Raw genomic sequence first — 17,528 nt, 5'->3', positions numbered from 1 at the left:
CCTGTAGTATAACAAGAGTGTTCGCGGCTGCAGTAAACATTTAGAAAGTATGTGAAGCTAGTGTATGTTTGCAGATTAAGTAACCACTCATTTGATTCAACTTAAAGACTTTCAATAGGACTTGTTCTGAAGGCACAGGGGCCAGGGGAATACCTAGATGGTGGACGGGATCTAGCATCATTATCGCACTTGGCGTGCCAGAGTGATATACCACCACACGCTAATCCAGTCGTGATCGTATAAGGCTCCTGTAGAAGTTCATTAGGCACTTTCGGTCACTGACCGATGTTGTGTGTGATAAAATTTTCAGCAGGTTCATTGGTTTCAAGCATTTTGCCTTGAGATATTTTATCTGTGGTATGAAAGTCAGTTTTGCATCGAGCATTACGCCAAGATACTTGTGTTCTTCTTGCACAGGTATTTCTTCTTAATACAGCTCTAAGCTTGGATCTGGAACCATGCCTCTCTTTTTTGTGAAAAGAACACAAGAACATTTGTGGGGGTTAATTCTAAATCATTTTCGTCTGCCCACTTAGATATCTTGTTCAAGCCCTGCTGTAGTTGTCTCTCGCACACTGCATGGTTACAGGATTTGAAACCTATTTATATGTTGTCTACGAAGACGGAATAAAATGTAGCTGATGGTAATGAAACTCGGAGTGTGTTCATCTTAACGATAAAGACAGGGCAGCGTAGCAAACCACCCTGAGGTACACCATTTTCTTGTAAATACTGACGCGACAATATGTTGCCAATTTTCACACGGAAGGTACGATTGGACAAATAGCTTCCTATTACGTTTAGAATATTTCCATAGATGCCCATTCCTGACAAGTCTCGCAAGATCCCGTAACGCCACGTTGTGTCATACGCCATCTCCACATCGAGAAATACCCGTAAGAAAAACTGTTTATGAACAAACGCATCCTGTATATTTCCCTCAATGTGCTAGTGTTGCAGACTTACCTTCTCTGAAGCCACACTGATAGGGATCAAGTGTTTTGTTCATTTCAAGGATATGTATCGGTCGACGGTCAATCATTTTCTCGAACAGCTTACAAATAAAACTCGTGAGAGCTACCGGGCGGCAGCTTGCCACTGACGAAGGATCTTTACCTTGCTTGAAAACGAGGACAACAATCACTTCTCGTAACATTCAATTTCTTAATATCTTGTGGCTGGCGCAACATGGCCTTAGTCGCTTTTGCATCACAAAACCCAAATTAACTAACTAACAATCGCTTCTTTCCATGCGGGTGGAAGACATCCAGCAACCCAAATAGTGTTGAAAAGCGCAAGTACTGTCAGTTGTGTATAAGTGCGCACGTTCTTAATCATGTCATACATTATCCTATCAGGTCGCGGTGAAGAGCTCTTGCATGCCATCAAAGCAGCTCTTAGTTCGGTAATACTGAAAGGGCGGTTATGTGGTGCGTTTTGTGGGGATTTACGCTCAAATTCCTTACATTCTACTATTTTTCTGTACTTCATGAAGGATTTTGAGTGGTGGATTGAGCTTGATACATGCTCAAAGTTTTCCTTGAAGGAGTCTGCCTTGCATTCCCTTCATCGTTCACCAGAAGCACCGTTCACCGTTCACAAGAGACCTCTGCGAACTGTGGCCAAGACGATGGCATTTGTAACATCTGAGGGGATTTGGCACGTATGGCCAAATACGGAGTTTGATGTGCCCGGCCTGGATGCATTCGGGCAGGACACTTGAACTGAAGGTGAGTATTAGGTGTTTGGTCTCGATTTCTTTACCATCCCGCCTCATCTTAAATATTTTGACATTGACAACATTCTGCTCACTGAAGCGCTCCAAGAGCTCTGCCTCTGTCAGCTGGAGCAAATCATCGTCTAAGACAATGCCGCGGGTAGTGTTAATAGTGCGGTGCGGAGTTACTGTCACTTTAACGTCCTCATATGACACTAGACTGGGTAAGTTTTCGAAATGTTCCAGATCATTCAGCTGCAACATGAGACCACCACTTGTCATCCTTGATGCCTTGTAGCCTGGACCAAGAGCCTCAGTTAAAGACTTCGGAACTACAAACGGGGAGATTGTTCATACATGTTTATTTGATATTTCGGAGTGAATGACGTGAAATCATGGGAAGTTTGGTCTTTGACGTCCAAAGAACTTCAATACACTTTCAGTGCGCCCTCTTTTCTGAGGGCGATCAGGGAGAAGGAGGACGGAATTAGCCGCAGAGGAATGTAGTTTTCCACAATAACGCCAGCTGTACGTTAACACTGTAACCAAATATGGTATAACCTAGGTTGGATATTGACGCCAGGTTAGCCCTAGATGCCTGGATATATTGGAAGTAAAGGGAAGCTAGAAGACAGCAAAGATGGAAAGTGAGAGAAATACCAAGGTCGGAGGGAGAGAGATAGTAAAAAAAAGCAACTAGCGGTTTACCCTGGGTGGGTCATTCCGGGGGTGACGTGTGCGTGAAGCCGATGCCAAAGGGGTGTGCTGCCTCCGCCGAGGTGCCATAAAGGTCCGAACACCTGGCATTGGCTCAACCCCCAGGATCCCCTTTTCCCCGGACACGGCTAAGCCGCGCACGGTTAAACACGGAAGGGTCCAGCCCTCGTGTGCTCGGGTACGCGGCGTCGCAACACACCAAACACCTGCTGACGCAGACGCCCCTGCGGGGACATGCTACCTGAAGGCATCAGTGTTGAAGGATTCGAGACCCTCGTTATAATAGAACGTGAAGAAATGGGGTTAACCGAGGGGCTCGATTATTATTAGTCGTATCATGAGAAGCCAACAAACAAAGACATGAAGAACAAAATAGTGGAAATTACTTGCACTTACTAATTAAAGAAATGATGTTATTCACAATGAAAGTGCCATTAAGTTGTAATTTCTTTAATTCAATTAGTAAGTACAAGTTGCTTTCCCTATGTTGTCTTTGGTGTCCTTGTTTGTTGGCTTCTCATGATACGTACGCCTGCAGGACTGTTATCTGTTATCAAATTATGGTGGCAAAGACTACGAAAATTAGGTTTACAAACGTTGTGAAGCCGAGGATTTGATATAGGTCAACTTTCATGTTGCTTGGACAGAATTTTTGGTTGAAGACTAAATAACTATAATGTTTTCGCAAAGCTATTCTAGCTACTGCATCAAGCTAGAGCCTGCAATCACTTGTCATTTTGACTTGTTGCTACGTAGCACGCACTTTTCTTAATGAGAGGAGGTCCCTACACACAGCCGAAGCCACCTTGTTAAGATAGGAAGGTAAACGAATTATTGTGTTGCTTGGTTGATTCCTTTTATTGAAATCTCAGTTATTTCCGTTTACACACTAAACAGAAATCTAGATGGCACATTGCAAAGTTCTACTCTATTTGTGCTTATTATGGCTTATGTGCACTTACCTATATTAACACATAACAAAAATATGAGTGTGAAACGAAATACGGAGCACACCTATGGGGCTCGAGACCAAGCATCTTAACAAGTTGGGTCACATAGTACGTGGTTCTGTGTACAAACGTGCTGCTGCTCAGCTAACCACTCTTACGCTCACATTGGTTACTGCTGGCACGGCAATGGTTAGGTACTGCTGTTCAAAGAAACACTGACGCTGACTTGGTGTAATGGGTACGTGCCACTCGGCCTCTGGTAGTCTCCGATGAACCTCTTTGATACCATCTTTGTAACTGGGTATCTGCAATAGGTGTGTGCCGCTCTTCAATGAACGCCTTTGACATAAACTAGGCTAACTAGGTATTCGCCACTGAGTATGCGTTGCTCTGAAAAATGACAAAAAATTTGCGTTGTACTTACCCGATGATGAGTGCAATGGAACCCAAGTCACAAGCGTTCCTCAGGGACATAAACCCTACGCATTAGCAGGATGTGCCACAAATGCACAGAAAACACGTACATTTATTTTGTAAAGTAACTCGTTATCCCCGCAATACTACGAAACTTACGGTTATGAACTTAAGAAGCTTAAATATAAACGCATGAAGTATTCTAAAAAAGGATTCTATGGAGGCTATACTACTTGAATCCGATCCACACATTACAGTACTAAGTGAAATGTGGTTACGAAATGAAATAAGTGATTCAGTTTTTCCACCGAGTTACACTATCTTTCGTATGGGCCGGACAAGCAAGGGTGGAGTTGTTGCTATTCTTGTCAAGTATTCAATACAAGCGCTTGTTTTACAGGATGTCACAGAGCTTGAGTGTTTGTGCTTTAAAATAACTTGTTGGGATCACTGCTTTGTACTATACGCGTGCTACAGACCACAAGACGCTGCGCCTGAATATTTGACAAAATTGCGAGAACATATGATACAGTTCCAGAATAAAAAAAAATTCTTATAAGTGATTTTAACCTGACACGTGTTGATTGGGAGCCCGTTCAAGCAAGCCTCAAATAAAACAAAAATGCTAACTCCGTTTTTAACATCATCCTTACTCAGGACCTAGTTCAAGCGGTCAGGCAGCCTACTCGTGTACAAGGTTCGTCTTGTGCCATACTGAACCAAGTTATTTTAAACCATAATTGTTATGAATATACCGTTTTAATAGAAGAGTGTCTGTCTGATCATCAACTTGTAAGTGCAACTATTCCTCTAGTCAATTGTGGGACTCCCAAACGCACAACCGTACGATGCTTTACGGATTAATCAAGCTATAACGATGTCTTTATTCTAGAATACATGGAAGGTTCTTACACTGATCTTGTTCAAAATGAGGGAGATGTTGATGTGCTATGAAACCAATTTACTGAAATGTGCCATCATTGCAGAAACAAAAACTAGAATGCTCTTGTGTTGTGTGGGACCTTTAACGAAAGGTAACATAAAAGAACTTGAACCTGTACAAAGAAAGGTTGTTAGGTTTGTTTATTCTATCTTTAAAGTTACAGGCTCACCTTCTGAACTCATGGCTGCTAACAACATTGAAAAACTTGAACTACGCGGAAAAAAGAACCGCCTCAACTTTATTTACCTACTTTTTAATGATGAGTTAGCCCTCTACCCGCATGCATATTTATCTCCTCTGTTAACTAGACATACACGACATCACCACGCCCATTCTTTAATCCCGTATTTTGCTAAAACTAATCCTTTTAATTTTTTCCCCGTACTGTATTAGAATGAAACCGCCTAACTGATCTTAGGCAATTTTCTGTGACCTAGAGCCTTAATACGTGCATTATTAATGTTATGTTCCTCATTTACGTAATATTTTCCCATGGTACGTACTTCTCATGGGTAATACCTACTGTATTTGGCCCCGTGTTTCCATTTTGCGAAATGTTTTCCAATGTTATCTTTTATATTTGTGTTTTATCTTGCCTACTGTAGCTGTCCTGCTTGGACCGATTCTTGGTTTGCAGTATGAAATAAATCAATATTAAACAAATAAAATATGTGCCACTAGTGAATGAACCTCTCACCAACTTATATCAGCGGGTTTGTGCTACTGAGCGTGCGGCAGGCAAGGAACCAATTTTCAGCGTTAGCAGGCATAGGGGCTTGACGCTCCTCATCTCGGAGGACACGCGCGAATTTCTCGGCAGCGCCACTAGATGACGCAGCGTCTCCAGAAAAAAGCGTGATAGAGGAGTCCGCCTGGGTTGGCTAGTATGGGGAGGTGTGAAGACCGGCCTCTTGAGGCTGGCCCAAAAGGGCGTTCCGGCCGCGTGATGGCGCTGCCGGCAGGGCCGTCGTAGTTTCTCGCGGCTTCTGTTTACCTCCTGACGGGCAAATTATTTGGTCGCGCATGATTTTCCGCTTGAATGCTTTTGATGCTGACAAGTATTTTTTTTTGCAGCGTTGTAGGTAGCGAGAGCGCTCAAACAAGTATTCAACTCCTCTAATTCCACAAAGAAACTGAGCAACGACCGCGCAGCCGATAGAATGAGGAATTCTTGCGTCCACCTCTTGCGGTGGTTGGCGAGCGTATGCGTTGCCGAAAGTACACTCCATAGGAATCACCGTGGAAGGCCAGCGCGTTGGAGCAAATTTGAACGTGTCACTCGCAAAATAGTCACACGTTTACGATTTTAACTATATTTTAGAGGGAGGAGATAATGCTATATCGACAATGCGGTTGTTAACAAATTGTTGATATATTGTTGAATTTCTAAAAAGTAAAAACACGCTGATGACTTCATGCGAGTTTACTGCAAATAGCACAGTCATTGCAGAGTAGCACAAGTTTACAATATACACGCCTTAACCCTTTTGACTTTGTTGTGAATAGCAACCGGCTTTAACCCTCTCAGAAAAAAGCGAACATGTGGGATGCAGTGAAACTTAGTCACCAATTCTGTTAGAGCAGTGGAATGCTCCGTGCAGCCAATCTGGGGCACGTTGGCTGCTAGAAACCAGAAATCCGTGACCCCTTTTGCGTGAAGTCGTGTAGGGGTGGATACACGACTGTGTCTGTCCTTGCGGGTCTGAATAAAATTGTGCAGACAGGCTCATGGGTACAGTAAACCTCCCCTCCGCCCCCCCGTAATGTCCCATAGTTTGCACGCTTCTGCTGGGAATTGGTGCGAGAGACTTTATCTTGTCGCAAGAGAGGCATTTCTGCATACCTTGCAATGAGGTAAAATGAAGCACTTCCTGGCTACGTAGACCACAACCTAATAAAGTAGGCGTGCATCACTGTGCTGCTGCACATAGTCCACATGGTCTAAGGTATCTTCGGCCGCTTCTCCTTCTTCGGGAGGAAGTCCAGTCTCACCGAAGGCTGCTTTTTTTTCACTTTATGGGAGCAGCTGCTCCTCCGACCGAAGGGACTCCAGAAGTCCAGGGGACACGTTTCCTTCCTTGTTTCCGCTTTGTCAAGCTGTAAACGCTCATGCACTACTATAGAATAAACCATGAGAGCTGCCTTCCGCAGCGTCGCGGCCTACGAGACTGACAGGCTGACGGCGCCTCCGACGAAAGCGAAAAATTTTTCTCCAGGGGCAGGAACAGTGAGCGGTGCCTCGGTGCGCAATGGTGGCGGAGTCGTGGTATTCAGACCTCCCCAGCCTAGCCACCATAATCCTGTTGCACCATGACGCGTTTCTTAACGTGCGCTAGCTCTGGCGCGCCATGTATTTCGGAGGTGACGCGCCGTCTTCGAGGCGGAGGCGGTGCTAGATGGCCCCGAGTGTTCGAGGGAAGTTCGCAGCAGTAATCTCGCTGCAGTGCATGCCTCAAACGCAACTAATTTTGTCGGGGGCAGTACGTTGTGTCGCTATGGTAATTCAATGCTAACGCCATCGACAGTCGTCGTGAGATGGCTTATGCCGCAATCTTTTTCTGCTTATCCTTGCGTTGCAGTATAGATGATATAAGTACGAGATTTGCAAATAAAACGAGTTGCTGAGAATTCGGGTCCACAATAGCTGTCCTAATAAAATAAAAAAAAAGGTGTAACAACTGGATTGTGCTGTGTGGTTGTTGTTTCAGAACATTTCTTTCACATGTGTTCCTACGTGTCCTATTTACCTGCTATCTGACACCAGCATAGTACAAACGCAGTGATTCAGCATGGTAAATAACATTTATTTATTCCTATTCTATATGGCAGCCAACACAATAAAAGCGACACCACTTTCGTGCTTCCTTGTTCAAATGCAAACGACGTGATCGGCCTAGTAAACAAAGGTATTGCTGCAGCTAGCGAGGCTAATAATCTAATTGTAACCTAGCACTAAAATTTTCGTCACGTTTTCCCCAAAACATGCTTTAGAAGTTGGGTAGGGTAGTTTGTACATCAAGAACTCGCCCATAACTTAGTACCATTAGCTTTCTAAGTATGCGATGTCATACCTGCAGAAGAAAAGCGCAGTGACTCCAAAGTGTGACGCCAGCGACGCGCGACCAACGTCGCATCTGTATTGTGCGCGTGCTTCACGGGGGACCTTGAAAGGCACCTTCATGGACTTTCAAGGAGGACCTTCATGAAAGGGCCTTCATGGGGGACCTGTATGAAAGTGATGCTTCGATGCCACTTCTTTTTTACCCGCTTGCGGCTTCGCGCACACCTTAACGCACATGTGTACTCTGGCACACTTCGATTTTTATATTGGATACTGGATACTTCGAAAGTGGGTGAAATCCGCGCATAATGCATTGGCATAAAAAATCGCAGTGGAGCTATCGACATTACTTTTGACTCCAAACTCACAATAGGCTTGTTTGCCGGCACATAGACTTAAGCTACCTTCTGCAGGTGTGGCTTTCTGCCTGAAGGCTACCTTTCGTCCTATTTTATGCCAAAGCCGATAGTTGTGTCCTTCTATGAATAACTGATAGGACGACTCACCAATACAATAAAATCATGAAAAAGTGGCACCGCAAGAAATGGAACTGATTTTATTCTACGAAGTTCATGTTGATATGACGTACATTCAACCAATGTGGCTGCCTTCTGCACTAGATCTATAGTGTATGGTGGCCTATTTGCAACCATCTAGTTCAATGTTTCACATAGGATGGTGTCTAAAGAAAGGGAACTTCCCGCGTTATCAATCACTTTCTAAAAGCACCACTTTGAAAGCGGTTCGCGTTTTGTGGTCCGAAGGTTGACCGGATACATCGACAAGAGGTAGCATTATTCCGAGATTACTACACCAATGCCCTCGCGGTGGACGTGCATGACGTGATATTTTTATTCGGCCATTTCCCATGGCATTCCTCGTGAGAACCTTGCTGATGCTGCTTTCCCATCCGTTCATAAGGAAACCCGAAGAATTTCCACACTTTTGCTGCAAAAAATCTCTTTTTGTATACTTACATTAAGACGCAATCTTGCAGGAAGGACCAAAGCATCCCTTTTCGCCTCAACAAAGTCGGCCCTTTGGCCAACCTGTACATACAATGACATCTTTCCTGCAACGATGTAATTTTAGGGTGCACCTAGAAACGAGACCACGCAGTTCAAAGAGGGTAAGGGAAGATACACATGTGTCATTTGTACCTTCTGTACCTTACTCATGATGTCTTTGGATTGCCAGCCTAAATGCCCACATCCAAAGTCTCTTTATAGAGATTATCAGATATTTCATAGTTTCGGTATGTTACCCACAAAAGCCATAGCGATGTTTTCAGGCGCTACTTATAAGTTGAGAGTTCCTCGAACTGTTTAAAATACGTGCCGCTTCCAAGAAAGATCACGAGAAGAATTTTCGCTGTGCGAACTTTGTAAGGGTTAGCTGGCAAACTGGATATATACCGTCATCTTTGTCATTTTTTATCGAATGTTATTCGTAAGAATAAAATAAAATACGTTCATAGGGGTGCGTTTTTTGTTCTTATTGATCAGCAAACAAGTTCTCTGTTCTTCTTGTCCTTGAATATGTCCTGAATAATGTACATTCTGCACATGCGTGCTAATTGTTGAACAGAGATGTAGAAAGTCCTACACGGCCCACATACAATATACGTGCGTGCTTGTAAGCTTTCTGTCAATTCTGATTTTGTTTGCAGATCTAAAGATTATCTTTATTACCAGCTGTATTTTGCTGCACTACGGATAAAACCATAGAGCGTGTCTTCATAACCGATGAGTAGATGGATTCACGTATGTTTAACCTGAACCGAGATCGGAAATATGTGCAATGACCCGTGGTGCCCTGGGCTTCGAAACATTGGGGCTTCGAAATATTGCGACACTGTAAACACGGGTCGTGTGTTTCTAGTGTTGGTGACCTCTATCGTGTGCTATGTGTGGCATGCTGATGACGTGCTATGCGCTTGTTTGCTATCTGCAGGAGGTATATTGTAGTAAGCCGCCCTAATCTCAACGGAATCTGAACTGCAACAATCACCATCACCGTCATGACGGGTTTAAGCCCATTACTGGATGTACGTTTTCCTGAGAAGCATCAGCGTAGGACTGCGCTGCGACAGCCGACAGCCTCTGGTTATCCCAGAGGCTGTCATTCATCATTTGGTAGGTAGTACACTTTTTCCGCCTTTTCAGTTTCACGTTTTATTATGTTATTAGACCGCTTTTTATCTGCTCCATTAGCCAAGTGGTCTATTCCATCCATTTCTTATCCTTACTAGCAAGTAATGCATCGCATACGTGTGGTGTCTTAGTTAAGATACCATCCTTGACATCCAATGGAAGACTATATAGACAGCATCATACTCCAAATCAGCAACATTGTCGAATATATTGATTGTTGCTGTGGTGTCAAATGATACGCCCTATGTTGGCATGGAAAACCTAGCGGAAAAGTTCTCTTCCATTCCTTTACAATTATTTGTTTATAAGGGTGAGCTTCGCAGGGCTGCAATTTAGGTGCGCAATACATATTTAGACAACTTTTTTCCTAATAGGCCGGCATTCTGAACACCAGGGATACAAAACTGAGTGTAAAAGATGGCGACATAGAAACAAGAGCTTTTTGTGCCACCGAACATTCAGCAAATCCTCTTGATACTACGACTTTGAAACCTCGAACAGACGTGGTACCACTAAAACGTCTGCGATTGGTCCAACATAATTTACCAGGCAATTTCTAAAATGTTACAAATAGCTCACTGTAGGAGCGAAAAATAGCCTTTATTGTCGCTTCTGTTTGGAGTGCGTCAGCTTTTCTGTATTCAGGTATAATTACGTAAAAAGAAAACACTTTCCATAATTGTGGTGCACATAAAGGCTTGCCAGCTACGAAGCCGTTGCTTTGTGGCGAAGGCATTCAGGTCCTCAGCATCCTGTCGTAGGTTCAATTAAACACCATGGCAGCCACATTTTCATGTTAGAGAATGAAAAACGAACGAGTTCGAACGCTAAATGGTCGAAATTATTTCAGAGGTCCCGACCACGACTCTAGTGATAACAAGTGACACGCCCTAAATGTCGAACACAAAAATTCATTTTCTTTTATTACCTGCAGCACAAGCTGAGCAAAAGCCTTCTGTACATAGACATTTTATTTTACACTATAATAAAATGGTCAACCCACGACAAAGAATAATTTTCAAAACGGAAAGGGAGAACGCTCGACATTCACGGAAAACGGTTCGATATTTCCCGCATACTCGTTCCGGGTTTCAGAGCGAACGCCCTAGATTTTCAAATTGATAGAATCAAGTTCTTGCTAAAGTACACTGCTGACGCAAATTAAGAAAAGGCTGCTGGAACAGTTCCGTGCGCCACTTTCAAATTTCGAAGTGTATGACTCATGTTGGCCACCTTCTTGGAATAAGAAGAAACAGCAGGGCGAGCTTTGCCACGGCATGTGTATTTCCTATGAATATAGAAAAAGTTTATTTTATATTTTATCTTGTAGTAAAGAAAAAAAAAACAAAGCAACAATGAAAAAGAAAGAACTGTAAGTACGGAATTCAGCGAGCATAAAAATAAATATAGATAGGTTAAGCAATATAGCACTACCGCAGTGAGGATTTTATACACAGTAAAGCTTTATCTCAAGTATCGTTTTACATTATGAACACAATTAAAAAAAAAAACTAGATGCGCTGGCAAAGCGAACCAGAAACGCGATAGCTACCTAAATAATGCTCTACAAACATTAGCTTGTTTTGTGCGGTGTTTGCTAGAGTGAACATCTGAGGCACGACATGACAGCTGTGAGATGAAATGTGCAATAAGATTCAGCGCCGTTTCTCTCATGTTTGACGTACGCAAAATTCCAAATGAAGAGATAGTTGGCAAAACATGTTACACTGTACGCTTGATACCGTTTCGTGGCGTGTTGGAATGAACATTCTCAGGTGCGTGTGAGGAATCTATACAGCGGAACTAAAACAAGTGCGAAGTCGTATTCACTTGCGGAAATTGCGGCTCCCAGTACTGAAGTGGAAAGATTGCTCCTTTTCTCCTCCTACCTTCGTGCAGAAGTGTGTGCATTCGGCATGCGTTTGGTAGTTTGGCGACATCACGTACCCGACCATGTGGGCCCAACCATCCTGCGCCCATAGCCATGCGTGCCTTAACCTCGTTCGGAGAAAAGGGGACCCTTGGGGTCGAGCCGACACCGAGTGTGTGGATGTTTAAGGCCCCTCGCTCTTGCGTCCCACCTGTATTGCCTCCATTGCGGGTAGTCGTCAACTAACGAATAACCCACCCGAGAGAATTTGGTAGTCGCGCTTTTGTCTGATTATTAATCTCAGAGGTACTTCGCGCACTTTCGGGGGTGGTATATCTGTCTAGCTGTCTATCGATCCGTGTCTACCCCTAACCATATTTTTCTTTATTCGGTCACTGGGTAGCCCACGGTCTGGTGGTTAGAACATCGGCAAACTGTGATGAAGGAACATGGTGAAAACCAATTGTCAGGCCAACTTGGGTCGCAGTTTTGTAAGGTCGGGTAAGCGCCGCTAATTGGGCGATATGTTTCATGTCAACTTCAGGTGACACTTTTCAGGCCCTAATTATTTGGGATTGGAAGTTTCTCCACTAGAAGAAAAAAATAAAGCTAACCGAGCTTGTGCAACACAGTCGGTAGGTATACGTTTTCACTTGCCGTCGTTTCAGCAAGCCAGCGTCATTGGACAGAGTTAACCACTTTTATATTCCTGCGTGTTCCCCTAAAATGCCACAAGAAAGGCACAACCACGGCATATTCTCGCAGGGAAGCCCCACGGTACAGAAAAGGGTGGTATGAGCCTGATAAGCTGTTTTACGTGAGTGAATCTGATCGTATTGTGCCGGCCCACAATGCCAACATACATCCTTTACAGCCACCTACGCAGATAAAAGTGAGATATAGAAAGCAAGAAGAGGAATGACAGGGAGGTCAGCCAGGCGAGCGCCCTGTTTGCTACCCTACTCTAGAGATAAGGCAAAGGGGGGGAATAAAACGAGGAAAAAAGTGAACCTTGAATGCACGTGTGAGGATGCACAGGAACAATGTGAGTGGTGTCTCCAACCAGTATACTTCGATATCTGTACTCCTGTACGAAACGACAGTGACGGATGTAACCACGGACCGAGTATATTGACAAGCCCATGAAATGTTTAGGGCGGTGACGTTTTGGTGACCCACGGGACCTCACAGTTTCTCAATTTGCAGTTTCGGAATGCGTAATTCCTCTGTGCGATTCTCGACCACAAGCAAACCTTCACTGATATTCGGCAGACAATCCAGTTCTGCTCACCGTGGGACACACCGCTACACACGCATTCGCAGGAAGGAGTTGACGACTCGTGTAAAATTGCTGGACACACTTGCGTATAAAATGCTGAATAATGTTTTACAGCGAAGCTGTATGCTTGTACTGTCCAAGGAAATTTTCGTGTGTTTGACGTGGTAAGCAAAAAACTTCCCATACGTGGGCGGATCCCGGAGAGAGTGCAATGCCGGGCTGGCGCGTGGCGGAGGTGAAGCAAGCGTTAAGCACTCCCCATACGTGGGCCGATGTCAAAGATAGTGCGAAACCGGGCCGACCTGCGGCGAAGGTGAAGCAGGCATTAAGCACTACCCATACATGGGCCGATCTCAAAGATAGTGCAAATCTGGGCCGACCCCCGGCGGAGGTGCAGTTCGCCATTAAGGACCTACATACGCAGCTTCGCTGATCATCCTTCTTCCCAGAGTGGAAGGACACTGAGTTTTTCTTTCATCACAGCAGCCGCGGCCGATTCTTCTTGTTCTTGTTGATGTTGGTGACGCTAATTGACCTGGTTTCCTCCTTTTTCTCTGCGTTCTTTCTTTCGCATTAACGCGTTTTGGTGCTACAATAAATCAGCGAGGACGCACCCCTGCCTGAACACTTTCTCTTCCTTTTTTTTTATCTCCTGCGCATCCTCCTAGTATAAACTTGTCCTAGGCCTATTAAAAATGCCGTGCGGGGAAGAACCTTGCGCGCTTTGTTCCCGCAATTAAGAATATAATTTTCATCCATACCTGGGACGCAATACATAGGCCTAGATAGTGTTTGCACCCTTTCAAAGCATACTCGTAGTTTGAACGTAAACTTAAAGAACATTTACAAACAGTGATGTTCCATACGCAAGGCGCAGGCAATGCGTAACGTTAGGAGGACCGCTTCGTTAAATGACGTCCACTCCAAACTGCAAATGAGAAAACAAACATTTCATAAAGTTGCACTATTCGTAATTAAACAGCAAACAACGCTCCTTGAGAAACCTGTTTGTTTAAAAGCCTAGAATAATGGCTCTTTTTTATAAAAACAAAGCTAAAAGGTTTCACAACGCCGGACGGCAATCTTTTTTTCCTTAGAATGTGCCATTCTACCGGCATCACCTCACTCTAGATAATGCAGATCACAGACACAAAGGATATGCCCAACATGTGTTAGCAGACGTTATTAGCCACCTTTCCCGCAGTTTCAATACATAAATTGCGAAAGCCCTAGCGTTCTTTATCGGTACATTTTAAAGAAGCCAAGTGTCACTTAAACAGCCTAGCACGCCACTTCCAATAAATACCAAAAGAATTTCTGGAAAGAGAGCTTTATTTAAAAGGAGTGACTCGGAACATGAATACAAAGAAACGATTGGCGTTGCTTTTACTTTTCTGTTGTTGGAAAATGGTTCTCGCGGTCGTCATTGCCGCCTTCTAAAATATTATTCTGTACGATGCAATAAGGGTAAGCTTAAAACGTTTATTATTCATTTGTCTACAGAAGTAGGATTTTATGTTCCTTTTAATCATTGATATTGCATTGATGTCCTCTGAATAATTTGGCGCCACGAGCTGCACTTTGATGTAGCATGCCGCGTGCTTCCGAGGTACCACAACAACCAGGCTAGTGAATTTTCTTGTCTATGCTTTAGACGGGTTCCGGTAGGGTAGATACACATAGGCCGTAAGTTAAAACATGCGTATTGGCTAGAAGTGGTTGAGGCTCGCTGCATGCACTTCTATTTCTTGCCTAGTTATTACTAAGCTGTCGACAAAGCTCATTAGCGTGCGGTGTACTATGATCCATCATTTGCTTTATGTGGTGGGCTCAAGCTTTATCGTGTGCTTTTTTCCACCTGCATATAGCATTTATTGTTAAGTTGTCTTAATCAACGTGACCATCAACATTCCCATTATAAGCCTTATTATTCTAATAAACTCTACGGATGGTGCCATAAGTGTTGCACTCCCATAAGTACTGCCTTACGCCTGTCCAGTGACATCAGAACGCATCTGATTTCTCCAGATTTTGAAATCACGTTATTTCGCCTAATCATCTCCTGAGCTCAGCACTGTTTCAATTTTCTTGGCCGCATTAAATTTCTCGATTATAACACAGTTATTCTTGTCCATGCACTACACGCCCTGCCCACTTTATATCTTTCATTTATTATTTACGAAAACACCGGATACGGGGGAAGTCGGGGCAGCCCGCCCTGAAATCTAACGCAAATGTAGACACAGATCAGAAATCACTGCAAGCAACCTTGTTAGGCATCTGAAAAACTGTCATCTAGCCAGTTGATACGCAATATGTTGTCTAGGGACATCTAGTGGGACACCTGTCTACTGCTTTTACAGCGTGCTTTTCTTTGAAACCAAGTAAGCAAGCCTCGCAGTACTGAAATGTCGGTTGGTAATGCGTGGTGCCATCATTGCTGCACAAAAGTGGCTCCCATTTATGCTGGAATACAGAACTACGGGTAATTAACCACGACTGGACAACTAATTAGGCTCACTGTTACATTCAGGAATAAAGAACTCTGTGTAAAAAATAACGAGGCTACAAATAACCATGGTGTGTGTCTCTAAACACGGTATGCATTCTATATTTAAAGGTTCTTTATTTGATATAACATTTTCACCATTACTTGGCTCTAAAGACCACGTAGAGAAGTATGTCTTATTTTGCCATAATTTGATCTCGCCGTGGGGGCTTATGGACTATAGCGTTCTCCTATTGAACAGGAGGGCTATGTTCGATTCCCGGGGATGATCGCTAGCGGCAATGTCATAGTGACAGACTGCAGAATGATAGTGTACCGTGCATAATAGGACACCGAAAGGTCAAAATAACTTTGCAACATCCCAGTATGGCGTCTCACAGTGAGGTCTACTCTTGAGAACGTTAACCTAATAATTTAGTTCAGTATTTATTATGCAGCACCAAGCGCCTAGCAGTGTTATGTAAGCCGGCATTTCTTTATTGCGAATTCTAATAAATACATGCAAAAGCGCGCGAGAATCACATTTTCGCGAATAAAATGGGTGAAACTGTTGATATTCTTAAAATGGGTTCTGGTTTTCCTGCACACTCTTAAGGAATTTGATTTTGTACGCGCTCTCACCGCGAACGCCACTCTCGATAACTGGTTTTTAGGAACGCGGACAATGTCGTCATAATCCTCGTCCACATCATTCACCCATAACCGTCACGCTTAAAGTCTGTATTGCGCCCATGACATTGCAGAAATTACCAATGTGATTGGTGCACGATAGCCCTGTCGCAACAGCCTCAGGCACACGTTAACACAGGGAAGCGAATTTAATAGGAGCGCAAATTAAATGTTTAGCAGCCGCTTTCTCAGAGTAGCAAAAATGGATCTGGAAGGCCATGCTTTTGCGGACCGTATGGGCCTCAAGCAGCTGCAGGGTAGGAAACACATCATAGCGGACAAGCATTCCATACCGCTTACATAACTGGTAGTTGTGGGCAGTGTTTATTTTAAGTAGTTTATCTTGTGCTACATTCAATCGATTTGCCGATGTGCGTACGTGGCAACGTATTGCCATACCACAAATATAATAAAACCGTTGTATGTCCCGTACTACGCTATTAGGTGGTCTCTGTTTCTAAATAACACCCATGATCTTTACTCCATAAGGGCACAAAACATTCGTATTGGCGGTAGACCGGGACGAAGATTCTGATTGATGTCAATTGGCAAAACTAGGCAGCTGAAGTTCTTAGCGCGTGTATTAGCAGGAGGGCTAATAAATATTGTGACATGCAGCTTCCGATAAAGTGGAAGATATCTAATTTTTTTCCTTCTAAATAACCTCGAGAAAGGTCAAGACTTAGAGAACATTCGGGGAATTTCTGTTACCCTATCCAGTGAAATAATAATTAACACTATCATTTATAATAAATTTTCTACACAGTTGTCCAAATTTATCCATATAACAAGGCACCTCGCCAGGCTCCATTGCGTGGTTAGATTATGCAATGGCAGTACTGGTCTAGGGATCACTTTACAGCAAACAATTTACAACTGTTTCAGTATTAGTCGACATAGGAGTCACTATAAAGCTGCACTGCGATGCTGCTAGGAGGTGAGCTTCAATGCCAACGCGAACATTCTTTTCTTCCGCCTCGACTATCATCGGTTGCCGCCCACTTCATCCCCTGCTCCTCTCATACCTTAGTCATGGGACCACGTCACGTTTACGTCAAGACACCTGCTTCTATTTTAATGCCATTAGCATGATTAGCCGACCTCGGCCACCTGGCAAGCCGTTGCTCTCTGGTATCTAGCCCCGGAAATGTCGTTCTCGGACGCAAAAAAAAAAAAAAAAACATCGACGAACCCACCTGACAAAGTAGACGTCATTGCGTTTTGCGTTCAACCAATGTAGCGAAGC

Source organism: Dermacentor andersoni, chromosome 10 (genome assembly GCF_023375885.2).
Source record: "Dermacentor andersoni chromosome 10, qqDerAnde1_hic_scaffold, whole genome shotgun sequence".
Lineage (NCBI taxonomy): Eukaryota > Metazoa > Arthropoda > Arachnida > Ixodida > Ixodidae > Dermacentor > Dermacentor andersoni.
This window is presented reverse-complemented; position numbering follows the sequence as displayed.